Raw genomic sequence first — 11,034 nt, 5'->3', positions numbered from 1 at the left:
ACACTCATATTATCTCTATTTATATTTGGTAAAAAAAATTACCAACTATATTTTTACAATATTCTTTTAGTATATTTTGGTTGGTTTGCTGTGATATTTTACAAATATTTCCTCACTTAAGTGGTAACTAATTCGGAAAGTTCAGGATACAATATTTATGAATACAGTGTTTATTATTGCAGTTAGTGAAGAATTAATACTGAGTAAATGTGTTGAAGTTAAAATTCTATATTTCTAAGCTAACAAGTTAACATTTATATTGCACATTTTGATGTGCCATTGTCTTCTAATTTATTTAGGTTTAGTCTCAATTTTTGTTTTCCTTTCTTATTACTATACATGGGGATAAGATCAACAAGGAGAGTTTTTTCCATCACAGATTAGAGAAAAATTTTGCCTTATGCTCACATAACACACTGTGAAGGTATTGCTTTTCTCCCTTTGTTCCTGGTATTAATCTGAGCATAATTCTTTTGTGAAAATGTGTTTCAAATGTATTTTGTTAAGGAAGACATGCATCTTTCATTTATTAATGATGGTTATGATATTATGCCCTTATCTTCAAAGATTGATCAGTCACTAAGCATTGATCTAGCACTTTACCATGCCATGAACTATGCTTGACGGCAAGGGGACACACACGAAAGATAAATATATGGAATTCATAGTCTAATGGGAGAAAAAAACCTGCCAACAACTATATACAACCAAGAGATTGGCAATATAATTAATATATATGTGTGTGTGTAATTAGTTGTTGTCCTTTGTACTCAAAGGATCAAAATGACACCATTGTGATGGACCTGCATTATGTATGATTCATGTACAAATTGTATTGACTGAGACAGAATTATTATGCAAAGTCATTGGCCTCACGTTCTCTTCCAGGACCACCCAAGTACAGCGGCAAGCCCAAGTGGTGATGGCTCATGCTGAAGCCCATGGCCTTGGCTTCTTTGCTGTCTAACCCGGCTCTCAGTACTCCACAGAGTCTCCTTCATGGCCACTGGAACGTTGTTCTCATCTGCCCCTTATCACATACATATGAATAGAATAAAATAAATAGCATGTAATATTAATAATATACTACACGATAGTGCATGTATAATTATATAATACATAACAATAAATGACTAATATATGTATAGAATAAATAACTAGGGCCACGGTAGATACAGTGTCAACCCTGGAATCAAGAAGACCGGAGTTCAAGTCAGACATTCATTAGCCGTGCGATCCTGATCGTCACTTAACCTCTGTTTGCCTCAGTTTCCTCGTCTGTAAAATGGAGCTGTAATAGCACCTCCCTCCCAAAGTTGTGAGGGTCCAATGAAATCATGACTGTACTGTGCTTAGCTGGGCTGGCACAAAGTAAGCTCCGTATAAGCTGTCTATCGCTGCTATGAATAAGAGGCAATGCCAAGAGGAATGTGCTAGCACGTAGGAGAGGAGGGTCGCCCGCTGCACTGGGCAGGACGGAGCTGTGATCAGGGAAGAGGAGCAGGAGCACTGCGGAAGATACTGAACAGAGAAACTGACCCTAACGCGAGGAGCAGCGACGCCACTGCGGCGGGATGGGAAAGCCTGAGAGGGAAGGAAGGGGTGGGCTGTGGGGGGCGCAACTGACAACGGGAGTGGTTTATATTGGATGCTGGAGGTCGCGGGACATCCCCGGAGCTCGTTGAATCAACATGCACTTCCGGAAGGTCCCTCGGGCAATGGAGTGCAGCAGAGAGCGCCTCGGGGCAGGAAGAACAACTGGCAGTGCGAACCTGAGTCGGGCGGTGCAATGACCAGGGGATGGCAGTAGCAGAAAAGAGAAGGCAACCGAAATGCGAGCCCGGACAGAAGTACTGCGGGCTGGCTAGGATGAGTCAGTAGGAGAGAGGCATTAAGGATGGAATCCGACGTTAGCGGGCCGGGCTGACTTGGAGGGGGCGGAATGGATGTCTCATTTACCTAGAAGGAGAAAAAAAGGGAAAGTGTCACAAAAGTTTTTTAAGCCCTTTTGTGTTTGTGCCTCTTTCTAAAAACTGCACATTTGGATTATTTTTCGTGCATATACTCTCTTTTTTTTTTTAAACCCTTACGTTCCATCCTAGAATCAATACTAAGAAGGGCTAAACAGTGGGGATTAAGTGACTTCCCCAGGGTCACATAGCTAAGAAGAGTCTACGGTCACAATTGAACCCAGGACCTTCCCATCTCTAGGCCTGGATCTCTATCCACTGAGCTACCTAGCTGTCCCCATCTCTACACATTATAGGCATTTTTTTCCATTCATGTTTTTGCAGTGAAAATCCTGCTGAATTTCTGTGAATACAAACTCATTTAAAATGCAGTAGAGGAGGTAGCTATTTAAAGGCAGCCTAGGATCTTTATTCCATGAGAAATGCTTGATAAAGTAACAAACTGCTCCTCCCCACTGTATACTCTCTTCTCTTCACTGGGTCCTCTTCCTAGTGCTTGGACTTAGATCCTGATTGTCTGGGGAAAGAATTGTGAAAAGGCTTCCCAGGGTAGGACCTGAAGACCTGAAGAGCTTGGATAGACATCAAAGAAGCCAAGGCTGTCCACTGCGTCAGGAGCCATCACCAATTGGTCCTGAAATTTAACCTGCAACGTTCTACTGAAGGTTCTGTAAATCAGTCTCAGAGAGCTGCCTGGGTCATGGCAAAGTTAAGTTACTTGCCCAAGGTCACCAAGCCAGCAGATGTCAGAATGATCACAGCTCTTCATTACTTCATTACTCCAAAGAAGTTAACCCCTTGCCACAATGCTGCTCTGGAAATGTTATTATCCGCATTCTAAGGATAAAGAAATGGGCTTACAAAGAATAAGAGACTTGCTCAGAGCCACACACAAACAATTAACTATCAAGACTAAAAATGAAGATCTAAGTCCAATGAATGCTTCTACACTTTCATGCTGCCTCCCTGTTTATTTGGTTTTTTTTTTTTTTGGTATAAATTAGAATTTCTCATGTTTTTATGTAAAGAAAATAATGTATACTCCATAAAACTACATGGGATTTATGTGGCCATTCAGTGATGAGTACCATTTCAAAGGAACTGTTTTGAACAGGGATGCGTTTTGTGTCTGTGCTAAATAGCTAATATCTAGGTATCAGGAGATTATTTCCCATTTGACTAAGAAAGTCTTTCTGACCTCTTCTTTCTTTTGCCAAGTTAGTATTATTTCACAAAGTACTAGGTGACTAGTACCATTTAGGGGAGCTAATTTCAGGTGTGACAGCAGTGATTGTAAAGGACGTGGCTTCTTTTATGAGGAAAAAAATACTGTTCCCTCAGACTCTCTAGAAGGAATAAGGGAAACCAGTGGCTACCCTGGGAATTCTGTTTCAAGAAAAATGCTTAGGCATTTGTTTGTTGGCAGTAATAACAAACTTTGACATTCCAACTGGCTAAAATGTGAGTTTTTTCCATGTCTCAGAAATTTAGGGAACAATTATGTAAGTTGTCTGAAAAAAAATTATTTTTAACCACTTTTCCTGAAGAAACTTCAGCCCTTCATTCAAAATAAAAAAGAATTACTAGAAGAAAGCATAAAGGCATTCCTTTCTTTGCATGAAGTTTATCATATTTTTACAATTTTTGATGTGAAAACACTATAGAATTATTCTAGTAAAAGTTTCAATTTTTATTTTTAACATTGGGGAAGACAGTTTCATTTAGTGGTCAACTATGAACTAAAAAACTGACTAAGCAGGGATTGTGTTTGTAGATCATTTATATCCCCCTTACATTCCCAGCCAAAAGCTTTTCTTTGTCCCTCGAGAGTAGTTACAAATGATTTTCGGAAGTTAAAAAAAAAATCTGGCTTATATAGTCATTTAGAAAATGCACCAACTTCCTGGAAAATCTTGGTTATGAACATGTTATAAAAATTTTTTAAATGAAGACCTCTCAGTTTGGCTAAAATGAAAGGGCAAAATGATAAATATTGGAGGAGGTGTGGAAAAATGGGGACACTATTACACTGTTGGTAGAACTATGAATGGATGGATATATTTTTGGAGAGCCATTATGCCCCAAGAGTTATAAAACTTGTGTACACCTTTTGACCCAGCAGTACCTCTATTAGGTTTGTTTCCTAAGGTGATCACAGAAAAAAGAAAAGAACCTATAAGTTATAAAGGATTTATAGCTCCCTTTGTTCCAGCAAGGAACTGGAATTGAGAGGATACCCAATCACTGGAGAATGGCTAAATTAATTATGCCATATAATTGTGATGGAATACTACCATAAATGCTGGCAAGCAGTTTATTTTTTTTTTTACAACTATGCATAGAAATAGTTTTTGACAGTTGTTTTGTGACATTTTAAGATTCAGATTCTCTCCTTCCCTCTCTCTCAAGTAGTCTGATATGAATGTTTTCATGAATACATATTTTCATATTGTCCCTGACATGATAGAAGATACATATCAGACATAGGATAAAAAAACTCATGAAGGAAATAACATGGAAGATGGAATAGTTTCATCTGCAAATCAAACTCCAAAAGTTCCTTCTTTGACTTTGGATAGCATTTTTCATCTTGAATCCCTTGTAAATTCTTAGAAATTTGCTTTGCTGATAATGGTTTCATCCTTCATAGTTGATTATTGTATAATATTTGTTACTTTAAACTTTGTTTTCCTGATCAGCTCACTTCATTTTGCATCAGTTCATGTAAGTCTTTTGAGGTTTTTTTTGGTTCTCTTCCAGTTTGTTATTTCTTCTGGTGCAATAGTATTTCATTACAACCATATACTACAACTTGTTCAACCATTCCCCAACTGAAGTTTCCAATTCTTTGCCACTACAAAAAGAGCTACTAAAAATATTTTGGAGCAGGTAAGTCTTTTTTTATTATCTCTGATATTTTATGGCCCTTTGAGTCTGATTCCATATTGCTTTCCAAAATGGTTGTATCAATTCACAGTTCCACCAACAATGTAGGTGTCTCAGTTTTCCTATATCTCCACTAACATTTATCAGTCTGATAGATGTGAGATGGTATTTCAGAGTTGTTTTAACATGCATTTACCTAATAAAAAGTGATTTACAGCATTTCTTCATACAACTATAAATGGTTATTAATTATAAATACATATAATTAATTATGTCATTAATATAAATACATTTCTTCCTCTGAGAACTGCTAAGCAGATTAATTTTTTTTAAAGATGGAAAGACCTTCCTGAAATTATGAAGAGTGAATGAGCAGAATCAAGAAAACATTATCTATCTATCTATCTATCTATCTATCTATCCTGCAATCAAATTATTGTTTGAAGGATAACATATATATATATATATATACATATATCCAAATCCAGAAAAAGAAGTGATACCTAGAAAAAAGCAAGACATAGTTTTATATATATTATTCTTCAAATACTATCTACATTATATATTTAATATTATATATGATATATGATATATTGGCAAATGATATTTTCTCTAATATGGGGAAGGAAGAGAGGGAGAGAAATATCAGGAAAGTTTAATGTAATAAATAAACAAATTACATTTTTAAACCAACAGAAATCGGGGACTCCATGAGACTTCAAGAAATAGTCAAATCAAAAAAGCCTTCTGGTGGAAGTGCCCAATCTCTCCCAAACAGCCTCCAAACCACTTTATTCATTCATTCATTCATTCATTTACTCATTTGTTTGTTTGTTTATCTATTCATTCATTCATTCATTTATTCATTCATTCATTCATTTGTTTATTCATTCATTTATTTGTTTATTTTAAAACACAATACTGTGTATTGGCTCCAAGGCAGAAGAGGGTAAGGGCTAGGCCATGGGGGTCAAGTGACTTGCCCAGGGTCACCCAGCTGGGAAGTGTCTGAGGTCAAGTTTGAACCCAGGACCTCCTGTCACTAGACCCAATTTTCAATTCAATGAACCTGTCCATGCTTAGTTTAATTCTTAAATTTTATTTATTTTTTTGGTCTGAACCTATGATTTCATCAGTGTGTAGAAATTCTACCAATGAAAATCGGTACGTTGACAGTTTTAGAAAGTTGGCTAACAAAAACCAAAACCATAGGATAATCTTGAAAGTGGCAGAAAAGGCTTTTAACACAATGCATCACCCATTCCTGGTTTTTAAAAAAGACTCTGGAAGGTTTGGGAATAAATGGAGGTATTGCTCAATGTTGTACTAAAAACACTAGGCTCCCTTCTGTGATAGCAAACAATTGGAAATTTGAGAGACTGGCCAGCCACTGGGAAATGGCAGAACAAGTTGTGGGGCGTGATTGTAATGGAATACGTTCATGCCACAAGCAATGATAAATAGGAAGATTTTCAGAAAAACCTGGACTTAAATAACCTGATGCAAAGTGAAGTGAGTAGAACCAGAGCATTGCACATAATAACAGCAAAACTATATCATGAACAACTGGGAAGGATTTAGCCATTTTTAGCAATTCAGTGAGCCGAGATGATCCCAAAGACTCTCAATGAAAAGTACCAACACTTCCAGAGAAAGAGCTGAGTCTGAATGCAGACCAAATCATACTTTTTCACTTTATTCTTTGTTTTCCCGATCTCTTCCACAAAATGACTAATATGGAATAATGTTTCACACAATTGCACATGTAAAATCTTTATCAGATTGCTTGTCTTATGGAGGAGGGAGAGAATTTTTCAAGACAGAATGTTAAAAATCATTTTAATGTGACCCTGGCCAAGTCACATAACCCCTATTGCCTAGTCCTTACCATTCTTCTACCTTAGAACCAATACACAGTGTGTATTCTAAGGCAGACAGTAAGAAGTTTTTAAAATTGTTTTTACATGTAATTAGGGGAAAATAAAATATTATTAAATGTCATTATAGAAATGCTAACTATAGCCAAAAAAAAAAAGCAATCTAAGGAATAAGAAGGAAACCAAATTATCACTCTTCCAGATAATTTGTTATACGTAAGAGGACCCTAAAGAATCAATTAAAACTTAGTTGAAACAATTAACAGCTTTTATAAAGGTGCACAACATAAAATGAACTGGCACAACTTAATAGTGTCTCTATATATGACCAACAAGACCCAGGAGGAAGAGATAGAAGGAGAAATTCCATTGAAGAGAACTGCAAATAGCACCTACTATTTGGGAGTCAACCAGGAACACAACAAATCGTCAACACTCCAGTATTAACTTTTGATATGACAAGCATTAGAGTGATTTTATTAGTAACCTCATTTTTACTTTTTGAATTGGCAACCACATAGATTTGCAACTATGCACAAGAGAGAAAAAAAAAATGAAAAGCCCTGACTGGCACCTGTTTGTAGAGCAGTTGATATCCTACCTGGCTTTTCCCAGGTCTTACTTACTCTAGCATTGTGAAGAGCTCCCCTGGGACTCATTGCAAATTGTCATGCTTGCCTTTAAAAATCAAGTTTTGTGTTGCAGTTATGCCCCCACAGCAGAACGCAGGTCCTTTGGGATTTAAGGTGATGTCAAGGCTTCAGCAGTCTTAGAGCAGCAGATAAGGTCCCTGCAATTTCTCCTTGGGTATTCAGAAGGTGACCAAGGAAGGGAAGTTTACAGCACTAGAGTGAGTATACAGTACAACGCCCTCACACTGCCGTCTGACACCATGGAAGGTAAGGTTCAGGTTAAAAAATATTTGTTTTGAGAATTTTATTTGCTGTGCCATCTTTATGGTCCTGTAGATTTCACATGTTATAAAAAGTGAATATTGTCTGAAGTTAATGTGGTCTTTTTATTGAGATGTTAGCACAAAAGAAATTTGTGGGATTTATTAGCAGAGAAGTATTAGTGAGAAAAAGTGTATTGCTTGTTACCAAATTTGTGTGCTGCATTTTATGGGTTATTTCATGATTATTGTGTTAGGAAAAGTGCATAAAGATAGAATTAATGCTCTGTTGTGAATTGCATGCAGAAAAGTGTATTTTCAGCATTGTTTTAGTGAAAGATTACAGCTTTAGTGGTCATGGGATTTAATCCCCAATTTGCCATAGGTCCAATGTATCAAAATCCATGTTTTTATTTTTGTGCCATTTTCTAAGACTGTTATCCCCATAAAAATTGAGAATTGACTTCATATTGAACATAATTACAAAATACTTTTCACATGAAGGTAGATCTACAAATAGGAGAAATATTAATTGTTCATGGGCTTGCTAAGCCAACATAATAATTTGACTTCCAAATAATTAGGGCTAATTATCTGTTGACTCCATAAGATGACTCTTTTTTCCACTATCAAGACTCAGACTTCTTGGAGCTACTTCCTCCCACCCACCACACAAACTCTCTCTCTCTCTCTCTCTCTCTCTCTCTCTCTCTCTCTCTCTCTCTCTCTGTCTGCCTCCTGTATCTTTTAATTTGTGTTATTATACAAGCTAATTTGGGGAAGAAATCAGTTGGTCAGAGACAAGTTTCCCACTCAGCAATTTTACCTCAATTAATAATTTATTGTCCAGAGAAAATAAATCAACTGGCCTGCTTGCTCTGGACACATTTATTTTATTTTCATTTCTTAATAACTTCCTAGAGATATTCAAGCATTGTTCTTTAGAGTGGCTTCCCCCCTGATTTATATTTAAAATTCTCACCAATGTCTAGGGGGCACCATTCTTCATTCTTTCCAAGTTAAACAATCCAAAGTTAAAATTCTTCCATGAAGATCCAAGCCTACCAGAGCTGCTAGCCTGGTGGTTAAACTTACACCCAAATCTATAGTTACACAATTTAACACATGTATCATTTACAAGTCTAAAAGTCCATCTTGGTGTTTGCAAAGACCTATTCCAACCCAGTGCCAATAAAGAAAAGAGAAAAATGAAATCAAACATTCTTTCTTAAGGAAAAGAGTAGCCTCAGTAGGGCTTCCAAAGAATAGGGGACCTGGGAATTCCTGGAAGTCACTTTCTTGCCCTCAGTCATATCTACTGTTCATAGGGACCCAAAATTTCTCTGAGGATTCCTAAGATATAGGGTAGGTATTCTCAAAAGTTCCAATGAATCTCTGTGTCATACAGAGCCTCAAATTTTTGACAATGGATACTTGAAGCATATGCAGCTATTCCAAGGGAGGTCTAGACTCATCCCTCAAAAGAGCAAACAGTCTTATTTAAATAAAATCAATGAAACTCACTGAGTCCTAAAGTCCCTCCTGATAGTATAGCCTCCCTAACTTCCCCCTCCAAAATACTGGTTTCAGTTTCATTCATTCCTCCTGATAGGAAAGCTAGAATGCTCCTAGTTCTCTATTGCCCCCCTCTGCCTCCATAGCTCAGGAACATCTCCACTTTTGAGTTTCACTCAATTCTATCTACACGCCATCCAAATCCTGGTGGCTATTGTTCTACTGGCTTCCCAAACACAACATTCCCTACCTCAATGAGTTGAGTGCTTGGTTCACAGTCTTTCCTCCATAATTTTGCCCTCATGCCAATGGACCTCCCAGTTCCTCAGCTTACTCATTTCCCATGACACCTACTTCTCCATCTCACCTTTACTTCCAGGGATGACAATCTTGTCAGGATCAACAAATGTTCCACTTCAGTGTTTATGAACTCTGAAATTTCCTTATCAGATCATAATCTGTGGAAATCTCCTTTTACCTTGCAGCCCTAAACCTTTTTCTTCAATAACTGCCAGTCCCTTGGCATCTTAGATCTTCCCCACTACATTGGCTACCCTTCTCTCTTTTGACCCCGTGGTAAATCAGTTCAACTCTACACTGTCTTCTCCAGTTGAATTTCTTGCCTTCATCCTATTGCCAATTTTGCTATACCAAACTCTGGCCCTAGATTACTTTCACAGTCTATTTTGTTCCTAATCACATGCTACTAAATTAAATGTAAAAAATTGTAAAACTGTGCTGACTGGAACCACTGGAAATTACTGTAATATCATCTTGACTGGGACCTCACTGCAGCAAGGAAATCCTTTTTTTCCTGTTCCTTTACTGACACATACCAACAGCAGCTCTTCCAAACCTTTTTACCCCTCATCAAACTCATATTCCATCACTCCTCCACCTCCCACCCTCTCTACTGAGAACATTGCCTCATATTTCACTAAAAAAATTGAGGACATTTGCTGACAACATTTTCTTCTCTTCTTCTCTCAATTCATAACTCTCAAATGGTCTCTTCACCCCTGTCTCAAATAATGAGCTCACCTTTTCCTTCTCAAAGCAAATCCCTTTATGTTCATTCTCTTCCGTCATCTCCCATCATCTCAACCCTCTATAATTTCCATTCTCCCATTTGTCTTCAGTCTCTCACATTCTACTGGCTACATTCAACTGCCCACAAACACACGTAACAGTCCCCCATCCTCTGTAAGCCCTCATATGATCAGTCCAGCCTTTTCTGTCTGATCTTTCCTTTTGTGCCTTTGAGACAATCTGTAATCAATGCCTCCACTACCTTCCCTCTTATATTTTTCTTAACTCTAAGCACTTTCCACTTCATTATTCCATGGGAATAACTCTCCATAGTTTCTATTGATCTCTTAATTGCCAATCTAGCCTCAGACACTTACTAGCTGTGTAATTCTGGGCAAGTCACATAATTTCTGTTTACCTCAGTTTCCTAAATTACATGATGGAATAATAATAGCCCCTACCTCCCACAGTTGTTGCAAGGTCCAAACACAATAAATTTTGGAAAATGCTTGACACATAGGAGGCACTTAATAAATAATTGTTACAGGGGCAACTAGCTGGCTCAGGGGATAAAGCCAAGTCTGGAGATGGGAGGTCCTGGATTCAAAGCTGACCTTGGGCACTTCCTAACTGTGTGATCCTGGGCAAGTCACTTAACCCCCACTGCCCAGCCCTTACTGCTCTTCTGTTTTAGAACCAATGCAGAGTATTGGTTCTAAGATGGAAGGTAAGGGTTTTCAAATGAATAAATGTTACTTTTTTCTTTTTTTAAATGTAATCTAATAATTTATTTATTTGTTACATGTAAATACTAAAAAGCTCTTCTATCCTTCTCTCCATTAGAGAAGGCAGCATCTGACAAAAA

Source organism: Monodelphis domestica, chromosome 6 (genome assembly GCF_027887165.1).
Source record: "Monodelphis domestica isolate mMonDom1 chromosome 6, mMonDom1.pri, whole genome shotgun sequence".
NCBI classification, from domain to species: Eukaryota; Metazoa; Chordata; class Mammalia; order Didelphimorphia; family Didelphidae; genus Monodelphis; species Monodelphis domestica.
The sequence above is the reverse complement of the archived record's forward strand: the minus strand, read 5'-3'. Positions refer to the sequence as shown.